We start from the raw sequence: 15,328 nt of genomic DNA, 5'->3' as shown, positions 1-15,328 counted from the left end.
TATTGCATATCACCTTGAAGAGGATGTTAAGAGCTCTCCATAGCACCTGTTTGCACACCAAAAGACCTCTGGAAGAGAGAGATGTGAGAGAAACATGATCTCAAGTTTTCTTTCATGCAAAGAGAGCCTTTGACAGCTAAAACTAGGGAGAAAAGTGTGGGAAAGGGTGTGGATGAGAGAGAAAGTCATGGGGGATGCCCTAAATGTGTGGGGGAGCCCTCCTTTTGGATGCGCATTTCATCAAGGACCATTGGATAGGGCCTATCCCATCCCCCTTGCCTCCTAGCCCTCTATTTTGACATGTGTACATGATCCTTTCTCTCTCTCTCTAGCCCTTGTTCCCGTAGTTTGAGCCATGATTCTTTGGTTTCAAGGGCATTCCTTACCCGTTTTGAGCCCTATAACTTGCTATAGACTCATGGCAAGATTTTCTAGACACCTATGCAAGATGTTCCATCATCTAGACCTTTCCCATTGGTCTCAGATACACCATTGCTATCTAATTACTAGGCCTTCATGGTATTTTCTCTCTCTAGATTATCAATTTTAGAGAGATAAAATCATAGTTGAGGTTATAAATACATCAAAATGGATTTTTGATGACAAGATCTTTGGGACATAACTTGCTTTGTCCATTGTACTCCTTGATATTCTTCTTTTTATTGCCATTAGGTCTTTGATCCTTATTATCGATATTCTTATTATCCTTGTGAGCATGATCCTTACCAAAATTCTTCTCTCCAATCTCTAGTATCTTTGTAATACCTTTGTTTGGAGTGAAGATTTTTGTGGCAACCATCACATCATGGATAGCTTCAAAGACCATTTTGGGCTTTTGTGCATTAATGTTAGTCTTCATATCTTCATTAAAACCTATACAATACTGTTGCTTTTGTTTCAAAAGTCAATCTTCCTATACACTATTGTCTTGAGATGAAAATCCCAAAAGTTATCAGTGTGTCTTTGCCTGGTCTCACCCTTCTCCAACTTAAGCCCGTGCCATGCCATTAAAATGTCATCTTTGGCTTGATTGGTCAAGAATTTTTTCATTATCTCTTGACGACATTCCTTCCATGTATGAGGGGCTTCACCTTGCATCCTCAAGCTTGCCCACCATTTTAATGCACTCTTTTGAAAGTGCATGAAAACGTGGCATAGCTTGGATCTTTTTTATCTGAAGTGCTCCCCGCCAATTGCCACATCGATTTGTTGAACGAAGGCTAAGACTTTGTCTGTTTGTCCATATGAGCCATCATATAAAAGAAAGGCAATATTCTTACCCCCATCCCTAAATGTCTCTAGCTTCCTTACCTGCATCCATGCACAAAAGGTCCCCTTGTGCTTCCTTGAGGAATGTGCCTTGTAAGAAGATCACGTGGATGAAGAGGATTCTGTAGACTATATTGAGTAAGAAGATCTTGAAGGTGGAGAGAGAGACCTTCTCCTCTTTTGAAGGTGTCTTCCTCTTTCACTTCTCCCCTCATTCAAGAAAGTATCAGGACTTGTACTTGGGCAGTGGCTTCTCTTTGATGCACGGTTAGGAGAATGAGGGATGCATCTCCTTTGAGGTGCCACCTCATACAAATGTTCTTCCCTTTCACTATCCTTAGGAATTCTTTCTCCTTTGCGTGAGGATTCAACCACTTGATTTGGTGCATCAACCTGGTTGGGAGGAATGAGATTGTTTGACCGCATCAACGCTTGCACCATGGGTTGTAGTGAGGGATTAGTTTGGGCATCATGCAAAGATTGCACCAAATGCCTCAAAGCTTGAGTACCCCTAGTTGAGGCTTCATCTTCCCTCCAATGAATGGTGCGTACATGAATTGGTTCCTGCATATTCTCAAGGATGGTTTCCAATTCTTAATAATTAAGAATTGTACGTTCTCTTACACTTTGTATGCAAATTCTTTGTACCAAATTTTGTTTCTAAGGACTTGCACAAAATCACATGCTAGTGTTTGTCTAGACTACGTCCTTAGCCAGAGTGAAAGAGCTCAATGGACTAAGTTCTCTCTAGGATCAAGAAACCATATGAAGGTGTATGATTCCTTACAACAAACTCTGCAACTCCTTGCACTAAGAATGTTTAAGATCATTCTTTTATGTAATAAGACAAGGAAATACAAAGCTTTGACACCAATGTAATGGTAATCAATGTTTACTCTTCTATCTCTTCAGGTTTTTGCAACATAGATAAAAGAAACAATAAACCTTTGTTATCGATTAATAACACATCCTTAGCACATGTTCCTTGAGTTCATTATTAGTAGGAAATTAGGCATGTATTTCCCTAAGCTACATCATTAGCACTCTAGCACAAACATACACAGTATGTAAGCTTGTCGCTAATATGTGATATAGACTCTGGGCAAACAACATTACACCATTTCCTTGATGGTTGCATTAAAGATGTAACTTGGTAGCTTTTCCTTAAGCACACAAATTCTAATAGTGGTTATCCACTTGCTCTTGTGCTACACGTATTAATGAAAATATAACATAGATTGAAAAGAAATTGAAAGAAACACAAACACAATACTAAGGGCTACATTTATGAGGTCGGGACTCCCTCAAAAGGAATTCTCATTGACTAATTCTTGAATAATTACAATCATATGAGAGCTGGTGGCCATCATGGCTCTTTACCCACATTGCTATGGAATTTAGCTCCATAAAACATGAGTAGAGCTGTTAATTTCATATCAACATTACTTGTTATTGATTATGTACCGATGTAGTTGGGGTAGGATCACTTGATCCATCATTGATTCTTCATATGTGCTCCAATTTGCCAATTGGACTAGCATACATAAGCAATTTTATGAAGTATTAAGAGAGATTAATTATGTGCAAGCAAGGATGGAAGTACTAGTCTTTCTCTGATAATATGAGAGTAGCATATCACCTTGTACACGGGGCTAAGAGCTTCCAATAGATCCTTTCAACACTCAATCTAAGTTTGAATGTGAGAGATACGACCAAAAGACACTCACGTGTGTGCTTGAGGCTCTGTCAGCTAAAGTTAGGCAGTAAAGTGGGGCAAAGGGTGTGGAGGAGAGAGAAAGAGGAGTGGGGAGCCCAAAAATAAGGGAAAAGACTCCTCTTTTGGATGCACATTTCATTTTTGGCCCTTGGATGGAGGCTGAGTCTCAATTCCACCATCCTAGCCATCCATCTAGCTTGTGGCCACCCTTCCCCCACTCTTTAGCCCTCATTCCCACATTTTGAGCCATAATTATTCTATTTTGAGAGTAGTTCTTATTCGTTTTGAGCTCTAAAAATTGCCTTAGACTCAAGATAATATTTTTTAGACAATTATGCAAGATGTTCCAGCCTCTAGACCCTTCCCATTGGTCTTAAATACATCCTTGCTATCATATACATTGGTCTCCTTGGTATTTTCTCTTTTTAGAGTGATAAGTTCTAGAGAGATGAAATCATTATTGAGGTTAAAAGTGCATCAAAATAGATTTTTGATGACATCCTTAGTCAATTGTATTGTCTTGAAATCCTTCTTAACTTTAAAACCTTCCTACAGTCGCACCAAATATGAAAACTTTCATTCTTCTATCTCCTCTTTCAAACACATATAGTAAATCCAATGCCAACTCCAACTACCTTCTCTACATATACAAGAAGAGATGATGATACCAACTCCACAACAAATGAATTCATTCTACTTGGGCCCAACATCTGGTGAAGCACCTCTTTTGATATCTTTCCAAAAAATATCATAAATGAGTAAACACTTTCTTTTTTGCGAGGCCAAACATTGTAAAAGTCATCAGAAGGTAGGAGTTACTCACAACAATTTTTCTTGGAGAATTTCCCAAATAAAGTCACATAGCAAAGCCATGTAATCGAAGAGTATCATACAAACTACAACTGATGTAATGAAAGTAGCAAAAAATACAAGTGCATGCTTATGATCATTGCATTATTTGATGTCCAGATCCATGATGCATAAGATGTTTTGGATGAATCCCCACTAAACATCATGAGTCTCCATAAAGAAGGCATTGTATACACAAGGAGGTGCATTTGGGAGTAGGCAGCTACCAACAATCCTCTATCCTCAATGTCACTTCATTAGGTAGGCCAAAGCTCATGATGATGGCTACTTGAGTGGAAGACATAGGGAAATAAGCTCTATTCCCACAAGAAGTTGTCTAAAACTTCCAATGATGTTGAATACAAAAGGGAAAACACACAAAAGTCCCATTCCCACTAGAAAAAATGTCCAAAACTTCCAGTGGGGTGTCTCATGGGGCTCCATGCATCCATCATAGTCAAACACTCCAAAGAGAAAAGCCCAGTTGAAGGAGAAATTTGTATACCTATGATTGCTTGTATGCATGAAGCTATCAAATTTGGGAGTACCATATATTTCTCTTCATGGATGCTTTTATCTATGACTCACATCCTTCTATAAGACCAACAATGTACCCAATCATGAGAAAGACTCTCATAGAAAACCATGCTGACTGGCTCAAGTAGACATTCACCAAGCTACCACAAAAGGTGGGTATTGTGTAAATTATCTTGTTTGTGATCCATCATCACTTTGACCATATAGAACTTTCCCTCACAAGGGCACCATTCAAGGTAAGATCTTTTGTGGTACATAACCAAATGACATGCATCAAAATTGGCCCTAGGAAGCTCCCTAATAGTATGCTCAATCAAATGCTAAAAATGATCATGTTGCTTGTACATGTAAGTGAATTGAGGATCATAACATCCATAACAATGATCTTAAACAAGATATGCAAAGGATAAAGGGAAGAAAAACAATTTTTAGGTAATAAAAACCTTGGACACAAGGTCCTTCGAAAGCTATTTAGAAGATGAGGCTAGAAAGATACATGTGAACTTTTTTAGAACAAATTATCCAAAAATTAAGATGCTGCAAAAGAATCATCCAAAGAGCAAGATGCTATGACCTATGAACACAAAAGGAGAGTTTAAGTTTTGCATGAAATGTCATCACAACATTGCCACCATACATGATGTGCACAATGTCGAGTCACACATTGATCCGAGGGCTTGTAACAAGGCAACAAAATGACAAAACCAACCACCATATAGCCATTATTGCTATGGAAGTAGCAAAGGTCACAAACACCATGGAAGAGGGTTCCAAATGTAGAGAATAAAGATTATGCTTCAATGGATGTAATATTGACAAAACCATCCATATCCTCCAAGAGAGTGCACAAAATGTTGAAATTGTTATCTGTCTATGTACTAACAATGAAAGTCATTTGGAAATAGAACCATGGTTGATCCATAACCAATAAGTGTAACACATGGTTCAATATGATAATGTGTCAAGGAGTTGTGAAAGATCTCCATGAGAAGAAAAAGGAACCCTCTTTTTTCAATAAGCTACAACAATCAATGCACTCTTTATAGAGCACGACAACGAGAATAGAAAATGGGCTTTGTATTTGAAAACAACCAGCAATTACAACATTATGATACTGTGATAAAAATTACTCAACTTTGCACCTCTAACTAGAATCAATAGCCTCTTGTTGTTATAAATTAATGATTATGTATAAATCAATAAACAAATTGTGCTTTGTTTGTGTTCTCCTCACTGCTGACTAAATTGTTTGTGTTTTCATCACTAGCATCAAAAGAGCTTCCATAGAGCATCCAACTACATTTGCTTGTCACTTTGATCCATTATAGATTATACGAGCACTCTCGTGCAAAGGCAACAACTACACCATCACCTCATAGGGTGTGAAGGCCTAGTTTAGGGACCCAACTCATCCACAAAAGTTCATTCTTTATATACCTCTTAAGTACAACAAAATTGGGATTCCTCTGTGCTTTGCACTTGGCACATTTGCCTGCGACTTCTCATGCACAAGGGCTATGGAATTCGGGTAGAATTTCACACCTAAGGATCTTGCTTTCCTCTTGCCTCATCATTATACATGTGTAATAGCTGCAAAAATCATTGACAATGGTTGGGCTTTCGTGTTGAATACATATTCATATAAAGGTAGCACATAAGGGTCTCCAAAAATGTTAGACAAATAAGCTAGAAAAATGAAATAAATAAGCAAGAAAAGCAAGAAAATAAAAGAATCTTGTCCGAGGCCCGGTTGGCCTAGACCGAATGTTTGTGCGTGTGTGCATGGACAAGGGCTAGTTAGCCAAGGTCCTAGCTCGGGGAAATATATCAAGGAGGTGTGAACAAAGGCTTAGGGGATGGGAGACATTTTTTTCCCATAAGCTTGTGGGAACCGTCTCTTAGAGGGGCCTCAATTAGCATTTCTAGGATACATAGGTTGCGAGGTGAGAAGCACACACATGTCTAATTTTCCCTCTTAAACTTGGTATCCGAGCATGCATGTTTCATCCTCAAGGAAGAATTAAGGATTAATGGAATCTTAGCCTATCTTCTCACTCTACTCTCTCACCTCAAATTGATGCACAGTCCTTTTCTTGGAGAGAGGTGGTACTTGTCCTTCTCCTAGTCCCAAGACCTTGGGCTTTGACCCACACAAGCTTCAAGGGAAGTCCTTTTTGTGCCTCAAAAGGAGTGTGTACCCTCATAGTAGAGAGAGAAGGAAGAGACAAGAGGCTCACGAGCTCCAAGGCTTGTCCCTTTCATGAAAAGTTGTGTCCTTGAGCTCTCCCCATCATCAAAAGGCGTGTTTCAAAGTCCACAATAGAGAGAGAATGTGTCTCGCATCTAGAGAGAGGGTGCTTTCTCACTTTTTGAGTTGCAAAAGGTGTTTTTCATCCACACAATAGAGAGAGAATGTGCCCCACGCCAAGAGAGAGAAAGGGCATCACCCACCACCAACGTGAAGAGAGCTTGAGCCTTCAACACTTTTGTGCAATGAGGAGTGTGGCCTCCTTTGCTATATGAACCCTCCACTTTAAGAGGCTATCCTTGCATGTGGGATGTGTGTACCCCCATTTCCAAGCTTCTATGAGCTTTGACTCCTCCATTTCCTTCTTCCACATGAGTTGGGAATTTTTTGTGCAACCGCCTTCTACCTCAAACTTGGCACAAGCATAAGTAGAGCAAATGGGATCCGATTTACGAGCCATTTGTGCAAGTGGATATAGAGCACATGAAGGCCTAATTTTGGAGCAACCAAGGGTTAATTTTTTCCAACAAATTAGTGTCCCAAAAGTGCTCCCAAAACAAGGTTCCGTCACATGTAAGCACTACTCAACCACTTCGAGATAAAGCCACTTGGAAGACTTGTATGGTGCAAAGCATTTCGACACATTAGAATGGGAATTGGAGTGCATGTACAACAGTGTGTAGCTAATGCTTTGTAGAGATTTTGGTGTTTCAAGTGTCAAATAAGTGGTTATTGCTTAGTGTTCTTGCAAGGCTCTTTATGCATAGGATTTTGTGGGCATAATGCATCTTGAATGTGGCTATTTGATGAGCATGATATAGGAAAAAGATTGTACATATTGTGGCTGCATTTTGTACATCCTTTGAACATAGTTTTATGCATATGCTTGGTGTCTTTAAAGATGTCAGTTTATGTATTTGGTTTATGTGGTAAATTCTCTTGTATATAGAGAGTTTGGCAAGCAAGTTTGTAAGCCTTAGCCTTACTTTGGAATTGGTCTTTTCTCTTTCAAAAAAAAAAAACATAAACATAAAACATAATAAAATAAAATAAAATAAAATCAATCCAAAACCAACACTCTTTCATGACCAAACATGGAACAAGATAATCAAATGGAAGAAATTCAAGAAAATGGGAAAACCTCCACTATACCTAATGTAAATGCACATATCTCTATTCTAGAGACACATATGCAGATGCTTTTGGAGCAAATGCGTACATTGACTAGCCTAAGGGTGGGTATGGACACTACATAGTCATAAGGGTTGCCTAAACCCATGTTGGATGCGCCAGATGTCGTGTTAGAACCCCCTTATGCCTGGGAGGACATGATGGTAGCTCAAAGATTCACAACCCCCCAAGTATAATCGCACTACTATGTCACTGATGCCTCATGCAGTGGAGCAATGGCTCTCCAAGTGGGAGCAGTGTTTCCATTTGTGCAATATCACGGACGATGTGGCTAAGATTCAACAAGCGACATACAATTTGCTTGACGTCGCTCATAGGTGGTGGCGTAAAGTTGAGCAAGATAATGCTAAACCCACTACCTGGAAGGAATTTAAAGTCATTTTCTATAATAATTTTGTCCCTCCAGATGAGCGCAACAGAGCCTTGGACTCTTGGTTCTTTATGTCATAAAAGAACTATTCAGTCCAAGATTATGCCGATAGATATCGGGAGATCTTGTTGAAAGTGCCAGAGCATATTCCCAATTTTCTACAAGTTCATAAGTTTGTTCTTGGTCTTACAAAGACTCTTTGGTCATTGGTACGCAAAGAGAAGTGCCAAACATTGAATGAGGCCATTGAGTTGGCTATAGTCCTTGAAGATGGCAAGCAGTTTCCCTCAGGACATAGCCAGAGATCTTCATGGACTAGAGTACCTCATTTTTCCTCTACGGTCACCCCCTTAACCTCTTCAAGTGAAAGCAAGGGTAAAGAGCCTAAACAACTTCACATGATTAAGATCGCAGTTGGAAATAAGTGCAAAGTCTCAGCAATGGTTGAGAAGGCTTACAATAGATCTATGCTCACTCCGCAGCAGCGAGACAAGGCAATGAAAGAAGGCCTATGCTATGGATGCCTAGGGCAACATCAATTCAAAGAATTCTGTAAGAAATCTAAGATCACTGCTAGTATGGTTGTAAACCCCATGCAAGAAGCAAAAGAGAGTGAGGAAGATCTTTTGGATGATGCGGATTAGAATTTTCCACAAAGAATTCTAGCAATTTTGGTCACCAAGAAGGTGTCTAGTGTGCCAGATGCAGTCTTGTCGCCTGTGCCACAACAGAGATATCTGTTTCCGAACACAGAGTTGATTGTATTAAAGGGTTATGCGCAAGAGCAACCCATAAAGATTCTCTTTGATACAAGATCAACTCACAATGTAATCAGTTCTCATCTTGTCAAGAAGCTTCACCTCCAGACACAGCCTTCTAACTATAGATATACCATGGAGTTGGCTGATGGCAAAGGCACAGAGATATGGGATCACCAAGTGGCTGACCTCCCATTCATGATCTAGTCATATCAAGAGAGAATGGATTTTGAAATCACTAAGCTTGCAAGATTTGACATGGTTCTTGGCAAGCAATGGCATGCGTGGAAGAAGCCTACCATAGGCTTCTCTTCTCATGTCATATAGTTTAAGCATGACGAGCGCCGATTGTTAATTCGCGAAAAGCCGGATCTCTCAGAAGCAAAGCTCTTGAAGGCCACCAAGATGCTCAAGTTAGAATGTAAGCTTTTATATTTATGTTATTTAGATAATGTGAACCTAGTTATGGATTCACAAGCTAGTGGGAGCTCCACCACCCCTGCTCTTAGTCTTTCTAGTAAGATTAAGGCAGAGTTTGCTGATGTTTTTAAAATTGAGCTTCCTACTGGATTACCTCCTCGCAGGAATGTGGAGCACCGTATAGAGCTTGTGCCAGGGGCTAATCCAGTTACTCGACCACCTTACCGTATGAACATTAAAGAGGAGACTGAGGTAAGAAAGGTGATTGATGAGTATCTCAACAAAGGGCTCATCCGTCCTACCTTTTCCCCTTTTGCCTCACCTATCTTACTTGTCAAGAAGGATGGATCTTTTTGCATGTGCGTGGATTACCACACATTAAATAAAGTTATTGTAAAGCATCGATACCCCATGCCGAGGATTGATGATCTCTTAGATGCTCTTGCGGGAGCCACTATATTTAGTAAAATGGATCTTAAGAGTGGTTATCACCATATTAGAGTAAGAGATGAGGATGTATATAAAACTACTTTCAGAACTCGTTTTGGTCAATATGAGTATTTAGTCATGCCATTTGGTTTAACTAATGCTCTAGCTATGTTTATGATGTTGATGAATGATATTTTACGACCATTTATGGGTAAATTTGTTGTGGATTTCATTGATGATGTGCTCGTATATAGCAAGAACCTCATAGAGCATGAGATTCACTTGAATTATGTATTTCAAGCATTGCAGCAACAAAGTTTGTTTGCCAATTATGAGAAAACCTTTTTATGCCTTGCAAAAATTGAATATCTAGGTCATATTGTTTTTGCTAATGGGATACGTATGGATCCCAAGAAAGTGGCTGTCATTTTAGCATGGCTAGTTCCTCATAATGTTTCTCAATTATGATCCTTTTTAGGATTATTTGATTTTTATCGTAAATTCATAGAGTACTATTCTTATATAGTTGCTCCTATGATAGATTTGTTGCAAGATCAGGTGTTGTATACTTGGACCCCTATGCAACAAGATAGTTTTGACTCTTTGAAACAAGTAGTTTCCACGGCTCTGGTCTTAAAAATAATAGACCCAGAGAAACCTTTTGAACTAGAGACTGATGCTAGTGGATGGTGGCTATTGGCACCATGCTAAACCAAGACGGTAGGCATGTTGCTTTTGAAAGCAAGCTTTCTCCAGTGCAATAGAATTGGCCAGTACATGAGCAAGAATTGTATGCTATCATACATGCTCTTAAGATTTGGTGCCATTATTTGTATGGAGCCCAATTTCAAGTGTATACCAATCATCATACTCTTAAATATTTTTGTAGTTAGCCAAATCTTTGTGGCCAACAGGGTCGATGGACTGAGTTCATGCAAGAATTTCACATGGAAATTCTTTATCACAAGGGTCGTGATAATGTTGTCGCAGATGCCTTATTACGCATTGTTCATACTATGAGCTTTACTGTTTTATAAAGCTCTTTACTTCAAGACATCAAGGATGTTCAGAAAGATGACCTTTTTGCAAAGCAAGTTAGGTCTACTCTTGATAGTGCAAAGTTAGCCTCGTCTATCTCTCCACTCAAAGTTAAAGCAAGTTTGTTCACCAAGTTCTGAGTGGAGAATGGGTGGGCTAAATGAAAAGGCAAGATTTATGTTCCTAGCGCGCGAGATCTCAGAACTAAAGTGTTACAAGAAAACCACGATAGTCCATGTGTGGGCCATCCTAGTTAGGACAAAACCATCCAGTTGGTTAGACAGACGTTTTGGTGGCCCCATCTACACAAAGATGTCCACAAGTATGTCCAACAGTGTTTTGAATGTCAAGCTATTAAAGCCAAAATAAATAAAACTCCAAGATTACTTCATCCATTATAGATTCCGGAATCAAATTGGCAAAGTGTGTCCATGGACTTTATTGTTGGGTTACCTAGAACCCATTCCTAGAAAGATACTATCCTCGTGGTAGTTGATCGTTTGAGCAAGATGGCTCATTTTATTCCTTCTAAAGAAACTGTGGAAGCTCAACAGGTTGTTGATTTGTTTATTTAGAATGTGTTTCACCTTCATGGGATGCCTTCTTCTATTGTCTCAGACAGAGATGTATGTTTTACTGGTCATTTATGGAGACAATTTTTTTTCTAAACGACATGTTTCTTTGAACATGAGTTTGGGTGACCATCCCCAAACCGATGGCCAGATAGAAAGAGTTAATCAAATTCTCAAAGACATTCTACGTGCATATGTCTCTGATAAGCAATCAGATTGGGACATTTATTTACCCCTCCTTGAATTTGCTTATAATAATCGACCTTATTAGGGCACTTGTTTATCCCCCTTTGAGATGAATTATGGTATGTCTCCTCCAGCTCCTGCTACCATAGGCATATCTAACAAATGCCCAAGTGCAGCTGAATTCCTTTCTTTAATCCAACATAATTTGCAATTTGCTAAAGACAAGCTGCAGCAAGCTGCTAGCATAGCTAAGCATTATATGGATCAGAGAAGATCCCCTCACATGTTTAATGTCAGAGAAAAGTTTTTTTCCAAGTTTCGTTAAACTCCACCTCTTTATCTATTGGAAAGTTTCCTAAGCTTTCGCCTCGGTTGTGTGGACCTTGGCAGATTGTTCAAAAGCTTAGTGATGTAGCTTACTGGTTTGAGCTTCCACTAGGTTGTCATGTCCATCCGGTCTTTCATGTTAGTAAGCTCAAACATTTTATTTCTTGTGATACTAACTTGATTGATGGTCTTATTTCTTTGTAGGAAGATGCATCCTCTAACCATAGTCCAGACAAGATACTAGACCAAAGAAAGAAACGATTGCATAATCGTACTCTTCGGGAGTTTCTAGTTTCCTGGAAGGGTCTTCCCTTGACGGATGCTACCTAGGAATATGAAGCTTTGATTCGTCAACATCTCCCACAATTGATCATTGAGGACGATGATTTTCAAAGGGGGAGAGAATGCTAGACAAATAAGCCAGAAAAATAAAATAAATAAGCAAGAAAAGCAAGAAAATAAAAGAATCTTGTATGAGGCCTGGTTAGCCTAGATAGGACGTTTTTGCGTGTGTGCATGGACAAGGGCTAGTTAGCCAAGGTCCTAGCTTGGGGGAATATATCAAGGAAGTGTGAAGGGAGGTTTAGGGGATGGGAGGTACTTTTTTCCCATAAGCTTGTGGGAACCGTCTCTTAGAGGAGCCTTAATTAGCATCTCTAGGATATATAGGTTGGGAGGTGAGAAGCACACACATGTCTGATTTTCCCTCTTAAAAAAAAGGAGATACAGGTATTTCAATGTCTCTCCCAAGAAGAACAGCTCCATCTTGTCACACTTTGGGGCTAGAATGACAATCACATCATCAAGAGAGCTAAAACCACCACTCTGAATTTTTTTGTTGTGCTTGAAGGCTTGAAAAATCATCCATCCCCACTCCCTATAATTGTTGATAGATAAAGTAGTGATTAAGACTACAATTATATCTCTAAACTTTCAGTTTGCTCGATGAACCGGCAAGGGCTTACTTAGAGTCTTGAGTTAGTCAATACAAAATGAACAACAACTCCATAGTTTCATGATGCAGAATATTGTGTCAATCAAAAGGATTGATAATGATATCTTCTCTAAATTTTGCATATGTGTTTTCTCCACTCGACCCCTCAAGGTATGCCTCTTGCATGTACATCAACATAAACTCCTTACAACTCTGCATGTGCCATTGTTATAATATGCACCCATACACATGCTACAACAAATTGAAGAGGGATGGTGGATTACATCCATATGGAAGTAGGCAATTTCAGGAGCAAGACCAATGGCACTCACAACATACATCTCATAGCAAGTCTTGGCCAAATCTTGTGCCAGTTGAAAGTTTTCTTTGTCATGAGCAATAAACAAAACCCTGTGTATGGCTTGTTGTTTCGCCAATCCCCATGTTGTGCCCAAGGCCAAGTTCCCAGCTAAGAAACACACTTTAAAAACAAAAACAAGATGGCAAATCTACACAAAGGTACTGTAAGAAAAACTCATTGCAATCATACAAGAAGAAAGCATACCACATTATCCATTTTGGGACTAAAATCACCCATCAAACCTCCAAGTAGTGGTCAAACAAATGTTAAACCATTTGGTTTTGACTTCTTAAGCAAGTGGCATTTTACCCCTTCCATAGCCTCCTCATACATGTCACGTAAAAAGCTAATGTACTCGTTGTTTGAAACAACGCCACCTTGCCTCGGCCATACTTTTAGCAAGTACTCATAATAACTATTGTCCCACAAGAGCCTAGCTTGATGTTTCCTCCATAGAAGTGTCCGAAGTGTGGACTACACAAGCCATGTGAGATAGGTCATTAGCTATAATGGATGGAGGATAAAGATCAAGCCTACAACACCATGTAGTTATTGCAAATGATAAAGGATCACAAATAATATTAACCTATCACATAAGGATGCGACAATGGAGATTGAAAACAATTGCAGAAATGCTGGCAAGACAAAACCAACAATTTGTAGGTGTTCAATTCAAGTAGAGAAAATAAGTTTATATCATCTATGTTGGTCTCCACCATAATTTCACATACTCCTTGCATCAAGGCCATAATCGGGCAGTACTTGCAATCGCAAAGAGGATCTGGCTCATCTATAAGTCTCCTACCATGCTTGACTTGTATGAATGCCATTGAATTGATAAAAGAATACTATTCACTTGTTCTTCAGATCTTGTGGGTTCCCATGGTAAATGGAAGAGATTCTCTTTGAAACCTACTGGGAATGCAAATAGCTTGCATTTGAACAAAACACCAGGGAGACCCAGGCACAATTTGATAAGGTAGGGATGAATAGGATGAGGAAAATTGTGCTTCCTTTAACGTGCTTCCATTGCCTACTTTTGCTTCAGGTCAAGAGACTTCCACGTAATAAAGTGACATAATTTTTCCTATGGCAATCCTCTCATAGCCTTGAATTTTGAGACTAGGAAGCTCTATGGCATCATACGGGTTGCATTCTAATGTTAGGCACTTGTGAAAAGTGCTCATAAGCCTGAAGATGGGCTCTTAAGGCCCGCACATTGCACATTGCAAAACAAGATACAAGATCACGTAGTGAATTGGCAAGAAAAGAAAAGTTGAAGTGAAAGGGAAACATTTACAGCCTCCCAAAAAACAACCAAATCTTACATGAAAAAGCTTGACTCAAGAGATCACCCACATGCAAACAAGCCCCCAGGGGGGGGGGGGGGGGGCGTCATTAAGCAATTTGGCATAACTTCACCCATTTACACATAAAGATCTGTTGTACTTGCTTAAGAGTTTGTTTGCATTTGTCAATGTTTGCAATTGTGATTGGCACCACCAGAATGCACATATCGCTCTTATTGAAAATTAGAAGCAAATTACCTTATGTAGATGGGAACTAGGCCATCTGTTTTAGGCAAGCCTTTGAAATGCTCTAGAACACGCATGGTAGCGGCATCATTCTTAGGGTCACCAAAAACTTCACTCAAATATCCAAACTCCATTTGTAGATTTGGGGCCTCAGATGTGCCGCTTGCCCTACCATATGTATCTGCAACATGAGTAGAATTAGATCTCAACACTACATCTGAGTAGGGGATGGTTGTCAAGCTCAATGTAAAGGGTGCCATGAGCCAATCCCCCAAAGCTTTTGCTAGTCTTTCGGGGCCATTTGTAGCTTCACACATGTTGTCAATCCTGATCCGAGTAGCATAAAAGACATACGTCTTCGCTATTCTAAACCTTCAACCATTGGTGGTAGCCATTGTGTGCGCGTGTGTGTGTGTGTGTGAGAGAGAGAGAGAGAGAGAGTATGGATGGAAGAGGACACTGTGTACACACACTGAGCTGCGAGAATTTTTGAATTTTCCCGCTCGAGCCCCCTCTCGTCATCCTACGTGGCATTCAAGAAGGTGCCACATAGCCATCTATGTCAGATTTCATTAGTGGCATAGTTG

The 15,328-nt window shown here is 39.6% G+C and overlaps 1 pseudogene; it reads right to left on the bottom strand.

The window, feature by feature from the left end:
• Window positions 1–5,945: 5,945 nt before the first annotated feature.
• On the bottom strand, window positions 5,946–15,058 carry LOC148039363 (mannosyl-oligosaccharide 1,2-alpha-mannosidase MNS3-like; annotated as a pseudogene).
• Window positions 15,059–15,328: the final 270 nt, after the last annotated feature.

Source organism: Lygodium microphyllum, chromosome 3, assembly GCF_053477565.2.
Source record: "Lygodium microphyllum isolate KBCC chromosome 3, Lygodium_microphyllum_v1.1.10, whole genome shotgun sequence".
Taxonomy (NCBI): domain Eukaryota; kingdom Viridiplantae; phylum Streptophyta; class Polypodiopsida; order Schizaeales; family Lygodiaceae; genus Lygodium; species Lygodium microphyllum.
Note: the sequence above shows the minus strand (reverse complement) of the source record. Positions and strands in the feature narration are given on the sequence as shown.